At 42.5% G+C, this 15,893-nt stretch overlaps 1 long non-coding RNA gene across 1 annotated transcript; it reads left to right on the top strand.

Annotated features, from left to right (window-relative positions):
• Positions 1–5,506: 5,506 nt before the first annotated feature.
• On the top strand, positions 5,507–14,889 carry LOC109291487. Its single transcript, XR_002095861.1, has 3 exons — positions 5,507–5,605; positions 8,200–8,201; positions 14,856–14,889. It is a non-coding gene; the product is annotated as an uncharacterized LOC109291487 (long non-coding RNA).
• The last annotated feature ends 1,004 nt before the right edge of the window (positions 14,890–15,893 follow it).

The raw sequence follows: 15,893 nt of genomic DNA, 5'->3' as shown, positions 1-15,893 counted from the left end.
GGGTCCAATGCAGGATGGGGACCGAGCTCAAACCAAAGGAAAAGCTAGCCTGCCAAGGCAGTGTTGTGGGGACTGCAGGCCAGGGCCAGCCCAGCCCAACATGGCAGCTGAGGGGGGAGGAGAGGCATGAGCCTCCTCCCCGCATCAGGCCCGGCCTACTCCTCCCCCACCCCAGCTCCCCAGTGTTGGCCCCAAACCAGTTTTTCCTCTCCCCCTGCCACCACTGGGTGGGTCTGAGCCCACTGCTTCCCTCCCCCCCCCCACTGTGGTGGCCCAGCTTCTCCCCACCCTTGGGCCCACTCCTCCCTTCCTGCTACATCGGGAGGGGAGTGAACCTGGACCCCAAACAGCAGGAGGGAAGGGGGAGTGGGCCCCAATATATAAAATTGGAAGTATGTCTGCAAACTGATGGTACAAGTGCTAATAATACCAAAAATATCTTAATTACTTTGGTTATTCTTACTTATCAAAGTTCTTGACAAAAGCTGAGTAACTGTCACAGGTACAACTAAGAAGCCACAGTTACATGGCCATTTAAAGCAGTGAAAGTAGCTGAAAGTAAAGTGCCAGTAGCATTTAGGAAAATGGACTAAATGTAATAAACTACATACTACCAAAAAGTAAGACTAAAGTTCTCATTCTGATACCAAGTCTCATGAAATAAAGTAAGGAAAGCTAATACAGTAGAAATGTAAAATACATGTTGAAGTAAATTATTCTGGACCAGACTGTAAAATTCCATGAAAAATTGTATACAATTTAGCCATTTTGGGTAGAATCCCTCTAGAGCAAGGCATTGGAAGTTGTAAATGGCCATTACTAAGACAGCGGACTTGACTAGAGTGGCCCAATGCTCTCCTGTAGCTACCTCAAACCTACTATCTTTCCTCTTTCCTCTCCTCAGCTTATCTCAGTGCTGTGGTCATTCTCCTTTATTTCTGTTGCAAAGAGATATATTCTACAAAAATTATGAGATGGTGCTCTTCTATAAAAACATTGGTTTTCATGAATGGAAAAGAATAGTATGATGTGTACTGAGGACCCTGTGTGCACTGCCCCTGGTTGGGTGTCTCAGAGAGGACTGTGTCTGTGCCCCTGCACAGGATCTGTGGGTGGGTCCCTGGTGCTGACATCTCTCATACAAGTTCCAGGGGTCCCTGTGTACCAGGTGGTGGTTCCTCCACTGCAGTCCCTGCAAGACAGCCGATTCCTGCCCAGACCCCTTTCCTGGCACAGCAGAGAGCAGTGTCTGGACTGCAGGTTGTAGCAGTTTCCCCTGCCCAGCACAGCCTCACAGCACCCAGCAAATGCAGCCCCTCCCTGGGCCCTGCCTGCCCCTCAGCTTCTGGTGGCTGGAGCAGTCCCTGCCCTCTAGCCCAGGGCTTCCCCAGCACCCTGAGCCTGCCCCTCCCCGGGGTCTTCTCACTCACAGGGGAAAACCAGGGCAGTTGCCAGCAGTATCCCCTGGTCCTGCACCCCCTCCCCTCACCCAGCCACACAGGGCCTTGCAGAAGGGTCTTCCCAGGCTCGGAGTCTCCTCACAGGCAGCTCCTCTCTTGTCTTGCCGGGCAGGGTGCTTGGAGGGGAAGGGAAGGAGAATGGACACACTGTAGCAGCCTCTGCTGCTACTTCTGCAGCACTCTGCCAGGGGCTTTCAGAGGGACAGCCATGGGGCGATCCTTTCCCTGGTCTCCAGCCTGTTTCTCACCCCCCCTTTGTTCTCCCCCTGTGGAAACTGCTCCCCTCTTTTAACCAAGCCTCTCAGCCAATCCCAGGCCAGGGCTTTTCCCGGGCTTTTACTAACAGCTCTCATTCAAACCCTGTTGACATCACTCCTCCCACTTCCAAGAGGACTGCTTCCAAAACAGCTTCACTTGCCCTCAGGGCAAATGGTGTCCCTACTGGTACAAAATCTGTCTCTTCACACTCTGTCCCTCTGCAGGGCAGCCCTTCCTATTCCTTCAGATGGGTCCAGTTTTAGTGCTACTACATAAGATAAACCTGATTGAATGTAGTATCAGACTTAACTGATTTGGGTCAAACCAGTTTATAGAACTTCTGTCCTAGACTCCTTCCTAATTTAAGTTAAATCAGAGTCCTCCAGCATCCCAGCATTTTTGCCCCTCAGCTTCTGGCCTGAGCCACTGCAGGCAGGAGGCTGCATTTCCTGAGTCAAAGGTAAATGTCTGTTCACTTCAGTTTCAATTTAATCTGTGCAGTTTAGACAAACCTGCAAAGACTGAATCGATTTAGCCTCAAGCTTTTTTAATGTCTGTACCTAGCCTTAGTGTAGTAAATTGGATAAGCATCCAACCAAACTTGACAACTGCTGGTCTTCCATGTCCATCGGTAACTCCATATGTGTTCTAGGTTTTAAATTAATGTTTTATCTGCTAGAATTCTCTGTCCTGGACAAGAGGCTGACTTAGATTTTGTTTGTTTTTAACTTCATTAAAATTATTAAAGATATACTATGCTGAGTTTCTGACTCCAGCTCAGTCCAAACCCCACTGTAATATATATTTCATAATCAATAGACAATGGAGGGTAATAGACAAATTTAGTACACTCCAATAGATTTTGGATTAGGTCATTCCTGTTTCTGTGACCAACTGGATTTATTAGCTATCTGTCTAGTAGCCATATAGGTCCAGACAGCTCTTCTATTCTTATTTAAAATAAACTCTTCATTCTATACACAGTGCTGTTTTCCCTCAAGCTAAAAAAATAACCCTTTTAAAGAATAATAATCCGTTTACAGTAAATGGTTGGCATTTACTTATTGTCTGTTTGGAATATTTTTTGCCTTTATCAGGTTTACTAGCAGACATAAAATCCAACCAGATTTCATGTGTCTTGCACCACACAACAGTAGAAAGATGGCATTTTTCTTATCTCCAATGTTGTTTTCACTGAAGCACTGACTAAACCTATTTACATATGCCCACAAATGTCCATCAATCTCTTTACAATAAAACCCTGCTAAACCTTGCAATTTTCTCTTTTGTCTGAAATCATTTTTCCCCTTTCAAATACTATTTCAATGTATCAAGTACCATCTTGATATATTCTATTTAAAAAGCTAACCTAGTATTTTCATGCTCTGTCCCTATATGAAACAAAGCTAGTAACTTAGCTTCAACAACTTATATCTTTATTTTGAGCAACCTTGGAAAAGTATAATTATATTTTTTTTGTATAGCTTTGCAGTACCTTGCCAATTGCTTCCTCATCTAATTCTGTCTATATTCTAAGAAAATGACCTTTACACATGGGATGTTTCCCTTAGACAAAAATGTTCCCTGACTTCCTATGCAATCATTTATAAGAAGATGAAAAAAGGAATCATTTAACCAGGCAATCTCAAAATTATGCTGTTAGATGGGAGGGTGACACAACTGCACATTTACAAACACACAGATCAATTAGATGCATATATACATACATGAACGTACACACACTAGGCACACACACATGCAAGACTACCAGTCTAAGCACATGCACACCTATCACTAATTCAAGCACATACACAATATACACACCAAAAATTAGACAAAAATTAGTTGTCAATACCCACACACTCAATACACATACATGGATCACTAATTTGTATATCACACATACAATGAGATAATATATATACTTTTTTTTCGCCAGTTCACACTCACCATACAGCTACACATACACACAGGTGAGTTCCTAACTTGGGTGGTGTGGTCTGTATGTGTGTGCTTAGGGTACTTGGGATACCTAGGGTTCTTGGTGACTATGGGAGAGGAAGTCAAGGGTCAAAGATTTCCAGAAGGAGTGGAAGGAGGGAGATGGATAGAGGTTAAGATGGGAAAGGGAAAAATAAGAGCATAGAAGTGCCAGGAGTAAAAGTTGCTGGGGCCAGGATTAGAACCAGAAGACTGGAGGGGAGCCAGGGTTACTTGAGGTTAATTGGTGTTAATTGATTAAAGGAAAATGCCCAAAGCTGGCAGAGCAGAAGGGCAATGCCAAGGAGAAGCCGACACAGAGGCTGGGACCACAGCCGGAGCTGTGGAGGAACCAAAAGGTACGTTGAGAGTTGGAAACTGGGACTGTGGGGAACTGGAGGGGCTGCGGGGGAGCTGTAGAGGTTGCAGGGGGAACCGAGAGGTTTGTGAGGGAAGCTGGAGATGGTGTGGGGGAGCTGGAGAAGCTTCGGGGAAGAGGCCCTGGGTGGAGCTGGGGCCTGGGAAGCCAGGGCAAGCCAGAGAATGGAGGGGGAGGTGGGAAAGATTGGGAAAAGAGAGACAGGGATTGGGGAGAAGGCAGAGGCAGAGAGAGAGACACAAGCAGGAACAGAGAGAGAGAGAGATGAGGGGGAAGGCAAAGGCGGAGGCCAGAGGGCTAGAGCTAGGAAACCAAAGAGTAGGGCCGGGAGGTAAGTGGAGAGGGAAAGAAAGCCAGAGCTGGGGGAGATAGAGGAATGAGGCCCAGAGGGAGGTCAGACACACAGGGATTTAGCTGGGAGCCTGCAGCAGGACAGCGACCAATTTGGGCTCAAGAATATCAGTTTTATTAAACAGGCAGTATACTATACAGCTCATGAAGTTATTGGTTCCTACACACACACACACACACACACACACACACACACACACACACACACACACACACACACACACACACACACACACACACACACACACACACACACACACACACACACACACACACACACACACACACACACAATGGTAGCAGGAGAGAAAAAGGCTTGGTGGAGAGATCGAAGTTGAAGTGTGTAGAGACAGAGTCCAGATCATGTGCTTGGGGAAGGGAGGTGGGTGATAGCTACCCATCCTAGGCTGTGAGTTGATCCTCGATGGCCAGTCGAGGTCTTCTCGAGCAAGGTGTTGTCCAGAGGGTGTTGCCGGCAGGGCCTCTGGGTGGATAGGTGGTGTGGCGTAGTGCTGGTGCAGATGGAGAGGGTGTCCCAAGGAGGTCACACTCTACCACCCCTTTTATAGGGGTGGGCTACCTGTGTCTCCTATAGGAGGGACATGTCCAGGAAAGGACAGTCCTGCTTAGATGCCTACATGCAGATCCAGGTGTCCTCATTGTCTGGTAGGACACAATGGTGGGGTTGCTGGTTTCTGTAGGGTCTTTGTCTTTCAAATGCTGGGTTTCTGTTCTGCTCCTGGGTGAGGTCCGTGGTTCCTGGGTGAGTCAATGCAGGGCAATAGTCTGGTCATTGAGCTGATGATCCAGTTGTTGAGTTGATTATTCAGTAGAGGCCTGCTACCATTGTATCTCAAGTACCCTCATTCATCCCTTTTCATTCAGGGGAACCAATTTACATGAGACTGGTTAGACATGAGTTATAGGTTACACCCAGGCAGAGGACACAAGATGGAGGCTTGACATACAAAATGGAAACTTGACATTACTTATGCTAACTTACACATGTAGGCCTAAATCATATAGTATCAATATAAAAAAAAATCAAAAATCAGTAAAACCGTAATCACAAAGTAAAAATCAATATAAACATAATAATTATACAATATAAAACAGTGGATCCAAGAAGTAGAGAGAAGGGAAAAAAACTTGCTACAAAAATGCTAAAGTTTATCCTGTCTTAACTTGCTCATACTTATCTATAGGGAATAGAGAGGGAGAGAAAAAGTCAGAAATAGTTGGGGGAGGGAGGGAATGTATTTAAAAAAAAAGAAAAGAAAAACTGAGTGTTTTGCTACACTATGAAAACAATAGCAGAGGGATACACCCTTTTCTTCATCATTTCCTATTGGCACATATGAAATCTTGCCTTTTTGGCAGACTTGGGAGGTGGTCATTAAGTGAATCAGTCTGAAGCAGACCCAGAAACTAGTTTTCCCTGGGCAAATACCCTGATCACTAGTGTTTTTATCTAAAATGTGAGTAGCACCTGTTGCTCTTGGGTTTTGTAAAGAAATCAATGGTGTATGTCAGCTGTGTGCTGAGCATGCCTTTCTGAGCCTGGACACTTGAGGGATTTAGGTATAGAGATGTCCAACTAGTGAATCTCAAATAGACATAGGCATGATAGGGACCGGGATGCTCAGCTCAGCCAAGATAGCCGTGTCTCTGGTCCGATGCTGTAGCACAACTTTACATTGCCAAGTTATCTGTGTGGTGAAAACAGAGGCCTCTCAAGACTCTCAGATGTCTATGTAACTAGCTCAGCTTTTGGTGATTTACTCATTTGGAATAAAAGTGTCTGATTATACTCACTTTTTGGATATGGTCCTATGGTGCTGCTATTGCAATGACTAATTCTATTACTACAAATACCAAGGAAGGGTACCTTTCAGCTGAAGAAAAGTCTACTAAATCCCTAGGTAGGTTGTTGCAAAAGTTAATAAATCTCAGTTTTAACAGTTTGCATTACATTGTCAGTGAGTGCGTCTACACATTCATTAATATGCTGTAGTTACTGTGCATTCAGTTTAGTACTTGGATAACCAACTACTAAATCAATGTGCAGTAACTCATGCTACTTCTCAGTAGCACCAGTGCACAGGTTTTTAGTGATACTTACTGTGAAGTAGCCTAATACTACTGTGCACTATGCCAGTGCACTTTTTTATGCTTACTGCACAGTAGCCTAATAACCCTGTGCAGTAGCATATTACCATGGTTTTTGGCCGGTATGCTACTGTGCAGTGTTATTAAGATACTGTGCAGTAAGCATTTAAAAAAAAGAAAGTGCACTGGTACTATTGCACAGCAGTGCAAGTTACTATGCATTGAATTAGTACTTGGTTAGCCAAGTACTAAACTTAATTCACACTAACTAGGGTGCATTAATTCATGTGTAGATATGACCAGTAACAAGCACAGTTCCTCATGTGCTTCCTGTGTGATGTTATGTACAGGAGATTTGGGGGTGTGACTAGGCAGTTTACCCGTATTTCTGTTATCCACTAACTATTGGTTCCCAATAGAACAGAGGCACAGAAGTTATAGTACAGTGGCCCATTCTTATGACATGGTTTCATGGCTTAGAGAAAAAGGTTTTTTTTCACTTGTTCAAGAGAAAACCCCACTTTTGAAGATGTTGCATTGCTTAATTGTGCAGAAGAAAATGCCTGATTGAAGGCATCTTTCACTTAAAGCCATCACACCCTGCCTGAGATAGGTGCTGCACCACAGAGAAAGCCGGCAACCAAGGGTCTTTCATTTAACTAGTGGCATAGCAATCCTGATGCCCTCAAATAGACTCATGCTTAAAAGAGGAAAGAAACATGATTTCTCATGCATCTAAAATACATTAAATAAAGGTCTGAATTACATATGACAGTTGTTACTACAATGCATGCCTTAGTTGAACTACTAACTTTAATTATCTTATTGCTGTAAAAAAAACAAAACAACTGCCACTTAAAAAAGCACCACAAGAAAGGGAGCCTGGTCAGAAAGAGCCATGATCCTTCTGCAGTGGCTGGCTCAGTACCACTGCTGCTCCAGGAAGTCCCCAGGACCTAACTAGGGGCTGTGCTTTTCTAGACCTGCTGCTCACAAACAGAGAAGACCTGGTGGGGAATGTAGTAGTGAATGGCAACTTGGCAGCAGTGACCATGAGATGTTCAGGATCCTGACAAAAGAAAGAAGAGCAACAAAGTATGGACCCTGGACTTCAGAAAAGCAGCCTTTGAGCATGCAGTAGCTGATGGGCAGGATCCCCTGGGAGGCCAGTTTGAGTGGGAAAAGGGTCCAGGAGAGATTGCTGTATTTTAAAGAAACCTTACTGAGGGCACAGGAACAAATCATCCCAACGTGCAGGAAGAATAGCAAACATGGAAGGCAACCAGCTTGGCATGGCAGAGAACTCTTCTGTGAGTTTAGATACAAAAAGGAAGCTTACAAGTAGCGGAAGCTAAGCCATATGACTAGGGAGGAGTATAAGAGCACTGCCCAAGCACACAGGAATGAAATCAAGAAAGCCAAAGCACAACTGGAGTTGCATTTACCAAGGGACATGAAGGCTATTTGTACAAGTATGTCAGCAAGAGCAAGGTTAGGTAAAGTGTTGGTCCCTTCCTGAATGGGGGAAGCAACATAGTGACAGATAATGAGGAAAAGCCTGAAGTGCCCAATTCCTTTTTCACCTCAGTCTTCACAGGAAGGTCAGCTCCCAGACTGCTGCACCAGGCAGCACAGTTTTGGGAGAAGGTGAGCAGCCAACAGTGGTGAAAAAACAGGTGAACATATACTGGACATATGTATAAGTCCAGCATATAAAAAAACTGGACATATACAAGTCCATGGGGCAGATGAGATGTACCTAAGAGAGCTGAGGGAGTTAGCTGATGTGATTGCAGAGCCACTAGCCATCTTTGAAAACCCATTGTGATTAGGAGAGATCCCAGATGATGGGTAAAGGTCAAACATAATGCTCTTATTTAAGAAAGGGAAAAAGGAGGATTTAGGGAACTACAGACCAGTCAGCCTCACCTCAGTCCCTGGAAAAATCATGGAGCAGAGCCTCAGGGAATCCATTTCTAAGCTCCTGGAGGAGAAGACGGTGATCAGGAACAGTCAGCATGGTTTTACCAAGGGCAAGGCATGCCTGACCAACCTGATTGCCTTCTGTGATGAAGTGACTGGCTCTGTGGATGTGGAGAGGTCAGTGGATTTGATGTACCTTGATTTTAGCAAGGCTTTTGATACGATCTCCCACAACACCCTCACAGGCAAGCCAAGGAAGTATGGGCTGTATGAATGGAATGTAAGGTAGATAGGCAACTGGCTGGAGCATCGGGCTCAGAGGGTAGCAATCAATGCCTCAATGTCTACTTGGCAGCCAGTGTCAAGTGGAGTGCCCCAGGGGTCAGTACTGGGGCTGTTTTTGTTCAATATCTTCAGCAACAACCTTGAAGATGGCATAGCATGCACCCTCAGCAAGTTTGCAGATGACACCAAGCTGGGGGGAAGTAGATGCACTGGAGGGTAGGGTTAGGATTCAGAGATACCTAGACAAATTGGAGGATTGGGCCAGAAGAAATCTCATTAGGTTCAACAAGGACAGGTGCAAAGTCCTGCACTTAGGATGGAACAATCCCATGCGTCAGTACAAGCTGGCAGCTGACTGGCTGGGCAGCAGCTCTGCAGAAAAAGACCTGGGGGTTACAGTGGACAATAAACTGAATATGAGTCAACATATTCAGTCTGTTGCCAAGAAGGCTAACTAGCACTGGTAGGTATGTTGCTAGCAGATAAAGGGAAGTGATTATTCCCTTCTATTCAACACTGCTGAGGCCACATCTGGAGTACTGTGTTCAGTTTTGGGCCACCCACTACAGAAAGGATGTGGACAATTTGGAGAGAGTCTGGCAGAGGTGAAAAAAAATCATTAGGGGGCTGAGGTTCATGACTTATGAGAGGCCAAGGGAACTTGGCTTATTTAGTCTGCAGAAAAGAAGACTGAGGGGGGATTTGATAGCAGCCTTTCACTACCTGTAGATCCAAAGAGACCTGGGGATCCAAAGAGGATGGAGCTGGACTGTTCTCAGTGGTGGGAGATGAGAGAAAAAGGAGCAATGGTCTTCAGTTGCAGCAAGAGAAGTTTAAGTTGCATATTAGGAAAAACTCTCACTAGGAGGGTGGTGAAGCAGTGGAACGGGTTACCTAGAGAGGTGGTAGAATTTTCATCCGTGGAGGTTTTAAGACAAAGCCCTGGCTGGACTTATCTAGTTGGGGATAGTCATGTTTCTCTTGGCTGAAAGAGCCTTATAAAATCTTTTCAGAGAAATTCTGATTCTTAAAAAAAAATTGGCAGTGAACCAAAAATTCAGTTATTCTCAAAACTTCCATTGGAAGGGGCACTTCCTTAGAAGAAGAGGCAAAGAGATTTTCTAGGAATATTAAGAACAACAAGGCACTCAAAACTGTTCTGTAATTTCCAGAAGACATTACTGATATAGAGTCCACAGGGATCTAATTCTCCTTTCAAATAAAAGAGGTATCTCCATAACTTTCTGTAAGACCACATGGTGAGAAAACTCAGATGCCCTGACTTCAGTTTGAGTTATTTGTATCCTACAACACAAGAACTGAAGCCGCAGGAGCCATAACATTTATATCCTGCAGGAAAGGTTTGTCTTTCTTAGAGGAACTCAGTGCAATTCAGAGGAATGCACTCTGCAGGGTAGAAAATCCTGTGCAGGTTAGATGAGTTTTTAAGTCTGTTGGTGTATACTGGTCAGGTTTTAGATAATTAGGCTCCTCGTGTATGTAATTTTTGTACTGTGTGAATGCCTATTTTATTCTGACGTTAGCTTTAAAGAACAGGTCCAAATTTCCACCTGTTAGAAAATAGAGTCCACAAATTAAGATTTAATGTTATACAATTAAAAGTGGACTATGATCATCTGAAGTATTATTCTATTGAATGAGTCTTAAAAATGATTACAGGTTTCTTAGTCAATACGTTGACCATCCCCACTGAATGACACTAACATATTAGCCAAAGAGCATTTATTATAGCTTTTTACCAACCCATGCAACTTTGATTTAAAGTCATGCATTCTAATATGTTTTGACAAGTAAATTGCTTGCCTTTTTTCCCTGATAGCCAACCATATAAATAATGCATGCGTAGTAATAGCTAGAGCAATAATGTAAAAGTCAAGTAAGGAGACACATACAGCATGTTAATGATAAAGGTGCACTATCCATTTCAAGCGGGAAGAAGAATTAAGGAACTACACAAAACAAGAAAGGGAACAGCCCGATGCTAAAAATAGAGATTTTTAAGTGACCGTGATAAACAGCCAATGGATTATCATGAGAGTATTTAAATTTAAATATTTCTGACATTCCAAAGTTCTTTCCCTTCCAAACTAGAGATCCAGTCAGCAAGTCACTTTTGCACATATAGATTTTAAAACTAGAAAGGATCTATTTTGACCTCTTGTATATCAGCTGGATAATTTAATCCCGTAATTACTTTTGTGTCAAGACATATGACTTGTGTTAGACTAAATCATGCTTACCAGAATACAAAGTCAGGCTCCTTTATGTGTAGACGTCTAACTACCAATTTAGGTTACCTACAAAGTTGATTTAAATCTAGCCTTTATATATTTATCTGCCTAAGTGCCCTTCCAAAATAGGGTTGTTTTCTTGAATTAGGCTAATATATGCGTGTCAGGAATAGAACTTGTAGAAAAACAGGAAGATTTTCCATGAAAAGTGAAGATGAAACATTAAAAAAATCATTTTTCTGCCTTTTCTAAGTAAAATATGATTTTCGGTGGGATTTAAACACTGAGTAAATAGCCATTTCTGGCTAAGATCTAGAGCATCTTGATTTGGAAATGGCTTGGTTTGCCAAGGGATTTTGGAGTCGAGTGTATTGCTTTCAAATTCTCTACACTTGATCAGGCTTCCACTCCAGCTATATCTCCTGGAAAAGTTTGACTACCAATAATCAGGATTCACCTTGTTGATTCCAGCTGAGTTCACTAGTGTAAAAAGAACATAAATGCTAGGAGATCTAGACTCCACATCCATCAGTTATCAAGAATGCATGGATCAAAATGACTGTGCCCTGATTTTTCTGGTTTTGCATTTTGTTTTGTGCTTTTGGTTTTATTGAGTTGTAATCAGACAGTATTCAGGTCTTGTGAAAACAATATATTTCAGAAGAGATGTGTTTAAGGAATGAACAATAATATTTCATTAAAATATTTGATATTTTTCTTCCCCTAGGGAAAGATTTGAGCTAAATCCTATAAAATTTTGATTATAAGAATCAACATTCTATCATTCAGCCAAAAATGTGTGTTACATACAGTGCGCATTTTGGAGTTCAAATCTATCTATAATCTGTTTTAATAAAGGAATATAAAGTTAAATTGTTTAAAATGCAATTATTAGTTCAATAAATGCCACAGATGCAGAGACAGCATCTTTTGTTTTGTATTTTTAGTACAATATCTAGCTGCCAGCATTCCTTTCTGATCAGTTTATCAGCATGTAATTTAAATGCTCATATCTTCCCGGAGAAACTGTATGATTAGCCATTTAAATACCCCCATTTTGTTCTTTTAAACAATTGCTATAAAGAGCAACCCTTTGCCATATCAGCAAATGATTTGAACATGAATTATGCAGCATGTAGACTGTAGTTACAAATAATGAGAAGGAACTGATAGAAAAATTTAAAATATATAATTTTATTGAAATGTTGAAACACACATACCATTTTGGATAAAGGAATGGCTACATGTTGGAAATAAATAGCATTTTACCTCACCTAAGGGATCATAGACAGGAGATAAAAGGAAGAGAAAGATGAAGAGCATTCTCACATGAATTACCAATAGATAGATCCATTTTTAAAGCATTAATGTTTAGGAATTGAAACATCATATAATGTTACTTGGAGGATTCAGGCATAAGGCTGCATAAACACTGCAGATATTTTCCATGAGCATTTTCTACAAACTTTGAACATGATTGTGTATGTACGTTTGTGATCCAGATTTTCTTGCATGGATTCTGAGTACATGTTAGGCTGCAAACATTTACTGTTGTGCCATTATAAAATGTTTATTATGACACAAAGCAAAAGCAAACAGATGTCCATGCCCTTTGTTGTATCACACATGCCCAAACTTTGGCCCTAACAAAAGACAGTATAAATTTGTGCTTGTTTTTTGAGGACATCTATTTGTTTTAAGGCAGGAGAGTATTGGTAGCCCAGAGCTGCCCAAGATTTCCAGCTGCTCTGGGCAGGCACTTCCAGAGCTTCAGCAGCTCAAGTCTGTATTTCCAGGGAAATCTCCTACAAGGATCGGGTAGAAGATTCCCCGGAGCCACAAAAGCACCCACCCAGGTTTCCCCATTGGCATAAATGCAACCTAAGTCATAATCCCCATGCGTGTCCCTGCAAATCCAGTTCCCCTTTTGCAGAGGTGCCCTGAGAGAGCCAGGGGGCCAACCGTATGGGACAATGGGCAATATCTGTTTTGCCCAATAAAGCAGATATCAGCTGTTCCAGGACACATCTATTCATAGATTCATAGATGTTGGGGCTGGAAAGGACCTCTCAAGATCATCAGGTCCAGCCCCCCTGCACTTGGGCAGGAAAGACTGCTGGAATCATTATAGCTTTAGTAGTAGTAGTGTCATGGTTTAAATCAAGACTCCCTGTGGTGATCAGCATTCTGATATTAGCTACTCCCCTGTTTTATACATGCCACTTTTTACATCATCTCAGTGATACTAATTGAAGGTAGAGCAGTAATTGCATAGACTGCATAAGGGAAAAATGCATAATAGTTTGCATTGTCTCACTGCAGACACACTTTTGCATGGCCCGTTGGCTGGAAACCACAGCTGCAGCCTGCAAAAAGGGGAAGGTACTTCGAAAGAGTCTCTGCATCATCAGGGGATTATCATGGCCTCTTGACCAGCGCCAGTCAAGAGCTGAATGTGGCTGATGTTGGCTTGCTTGGAATCAGAAACATAGAATTAGAACATTATTCTAATTATGCTGTGGAAGCAACAGCAAATGGAAAATCATTAATGTAATGGAGATATTTTAGTGACCCTGACTAAAAGAATCACATGATCTTGATCTTGGAAGGGACCTTAACCATTGCCTAGCTCAGTCCTGTACTTTTACCATTAACATAGCCCTTAATCTCCTGCGTACAAAGTGAACGCCAATAGGAACAGTAGCAATATCAGGCCTTAGAATTATTAAAAATAAGCAGGGAATGAATACTTTTAGGAGAGAGGATTCAGTGGGAAGTGAGGTCATTAAGCACCGCCCAATGCATTAATCAGACCTTAGCTAGTTTGGTCTGTGAAACTGTAGTTTACAGGAATAGAAATATTCCTGCTGGCTCAGGGAGTTTTGCACTGATGACAAATACAAACAAAGCTGCACTCTTGTTTTCTTGCCTATCAGTCACACTAGGTATGTCTAGGGATCCACTGAATTGCACTAAAATAACACTTCTGATAAAAATTATTTAACATTCTAAAGGTCTTAGAACATATGTGAAACCAATTGGCCAGAAAATGAAAATTGCAGCATGGCCAAAAGTGTTTATAGCGCTTACAAACCAATGAATGGAGAATGCTCCTTGCAAACTAGCAAAGCCCTTAGGAGATCTTTAAGAAGCCTCTTGTCACTTAGCAAATTGAAAAAACAAAACAAAACAAAACAGCTTAAAAGGAATAAAATTTCCATATCAATCTGCTGGAGCAACCACGGGAATGGAAAACCTCAGGAGATCAAACTGAGCCTACTGTACCAAGGAAGAAAAAAACAGAGCACATTTTTGGTAACATCTGTGGAGGAAAAAAGGAACTCAGAAAAGCATCTTTGACTAAACAATATAAAGAGTCCATTGAAACAGAGCCATTGCCGCATCTGGAAGATTAAATGGGACACTAGTTGAAGAAAATACTAATGGACACTGCAGCATTATTTAGAGAGAGCCTAAAGAAAACTGATTGAATTAGTCTCTTGTATTCTCAGGAATTGTATATCTGTCTGTCTCTTGTTAAGTAGGGGTTAGAAGCAACGCTGCATCTTACCAGTCCCAGTCCTGTTAGTCTCATGAAGAATGCCGATTACCTTGAGAAGGAATTTAGACTTCATTAAGACTTAAGTTAAAAATTATTAAATATTTCCAAGAACACAATATTTATTTCTTGTATGCCATGGTAGGAACTGACAAGTAAAGCCAAATAAAAAGTGACCCATATTTTTGCCAAAGCCGTAAATCAGAGCCAAACTTGTAATAGTTCAAAACATTTCAGTGTTTTTCTTTCTTTCTGGCTGCTAATGAAGAAATTACCAAAAAAAAGTAAAAAATGTTTAGTATTTCATAGATTGTATAGACATTAGGGCTTGAAGGGGCCTTAGAAGATCATCGAGTCCAGCCACCCATCCAAAAGGCAGGAAGTCAGCTGGGGTCATAGGATCCCAGCAAGATAAGCATCCAATTTGCTCTTGAAGGTGTTTAATGTAGGTGCTTGAACCACCTCCGATGGCAGGCTGTTCCAGACCTTGGGGGCTCGGACAGTAAAGAAATTCTTCCTTATGTCCAGCCTGAAACGGTCTTGCAGTAGTTTATGACCGTTCGACCTTGTCATCCCTTGGGGCGCTCTGGGGAACAATCGTTCCCCCAGATACTGGTGGTCACCTCTGATAAACTTATATGTGGCCATCAGATCACCCCTGAGCCTGCACTTTTCCAGGCTAAAGAGCCCCATGGCTCTCAGCCTGTCGTCGTAAGGTCTGTTTTCCTGACCTCTGATCATGTGCGTGGCTCTTCTCTGGACTCTCTCAAGCTTCTCCACATCCTTTTTGAATTGTGGAGCCCAAAACAGGACACAGTACTCCAGCTGCAGGCTCACCAAGGCTGAGTAGAAGGGGCGAATGACATCCCAGGATTTGCTTGAGAAGCATCTATGGATGCAAGCCAGTGTGTTGGTCGCTTAACTAGCAGCAGCATCACACTGAAGGCTCAGGTTTATCTTGTGGTCAATGATGACACCCAAGTCTCTTTCATCCATAGTGCTAGCCAGTGTAGCACTGCCGAGCCTATAAGGATGCTGCAGGTTTTTCCTCCCAAGGTGGAGAACCTTGCATTTTTCAGTGTTAAACACCATCAGGTTCTCATCCGCCCATTTGCTGAGCCTGTCCAGGTCAGCCTGGATCACCTGCCTGTCTTCTGGCGTGGATGCTTTGCCCCAAAGTTTGGTGTCATCAGCGAACTTGGCCAGTCCACTTCTGACTCCAATGTCCACATCATTAATTGTTTTATTTTCTATGGTTCTTCACTGGACAGTGAAGCCATACATATACTGTGGAAGGCATATGTACAGTATATACATACTTTTTTTTTTTTAATTTA

Source organism: Gavialis gangeticus, unplaced genomic scaffold, assembly GCF_001723915.1.
Source record: "Gavialis gangeticus isolate Ggan-Ray unplaced genomic scaffold, GavGan_comp1, whole genome shotgun sequence".
NCBI classification, from domain to species: Eukaryota; Metazoa; Chordata; order Crocodylia; family Gavialidae; genus Gavialis; species Gavialis gangeticus.
The sequence above is the reverse complement of the archived record's forward strand: the minus strand, read 5'-3'. Positions and strand labels throughout refer to the sequence as shown.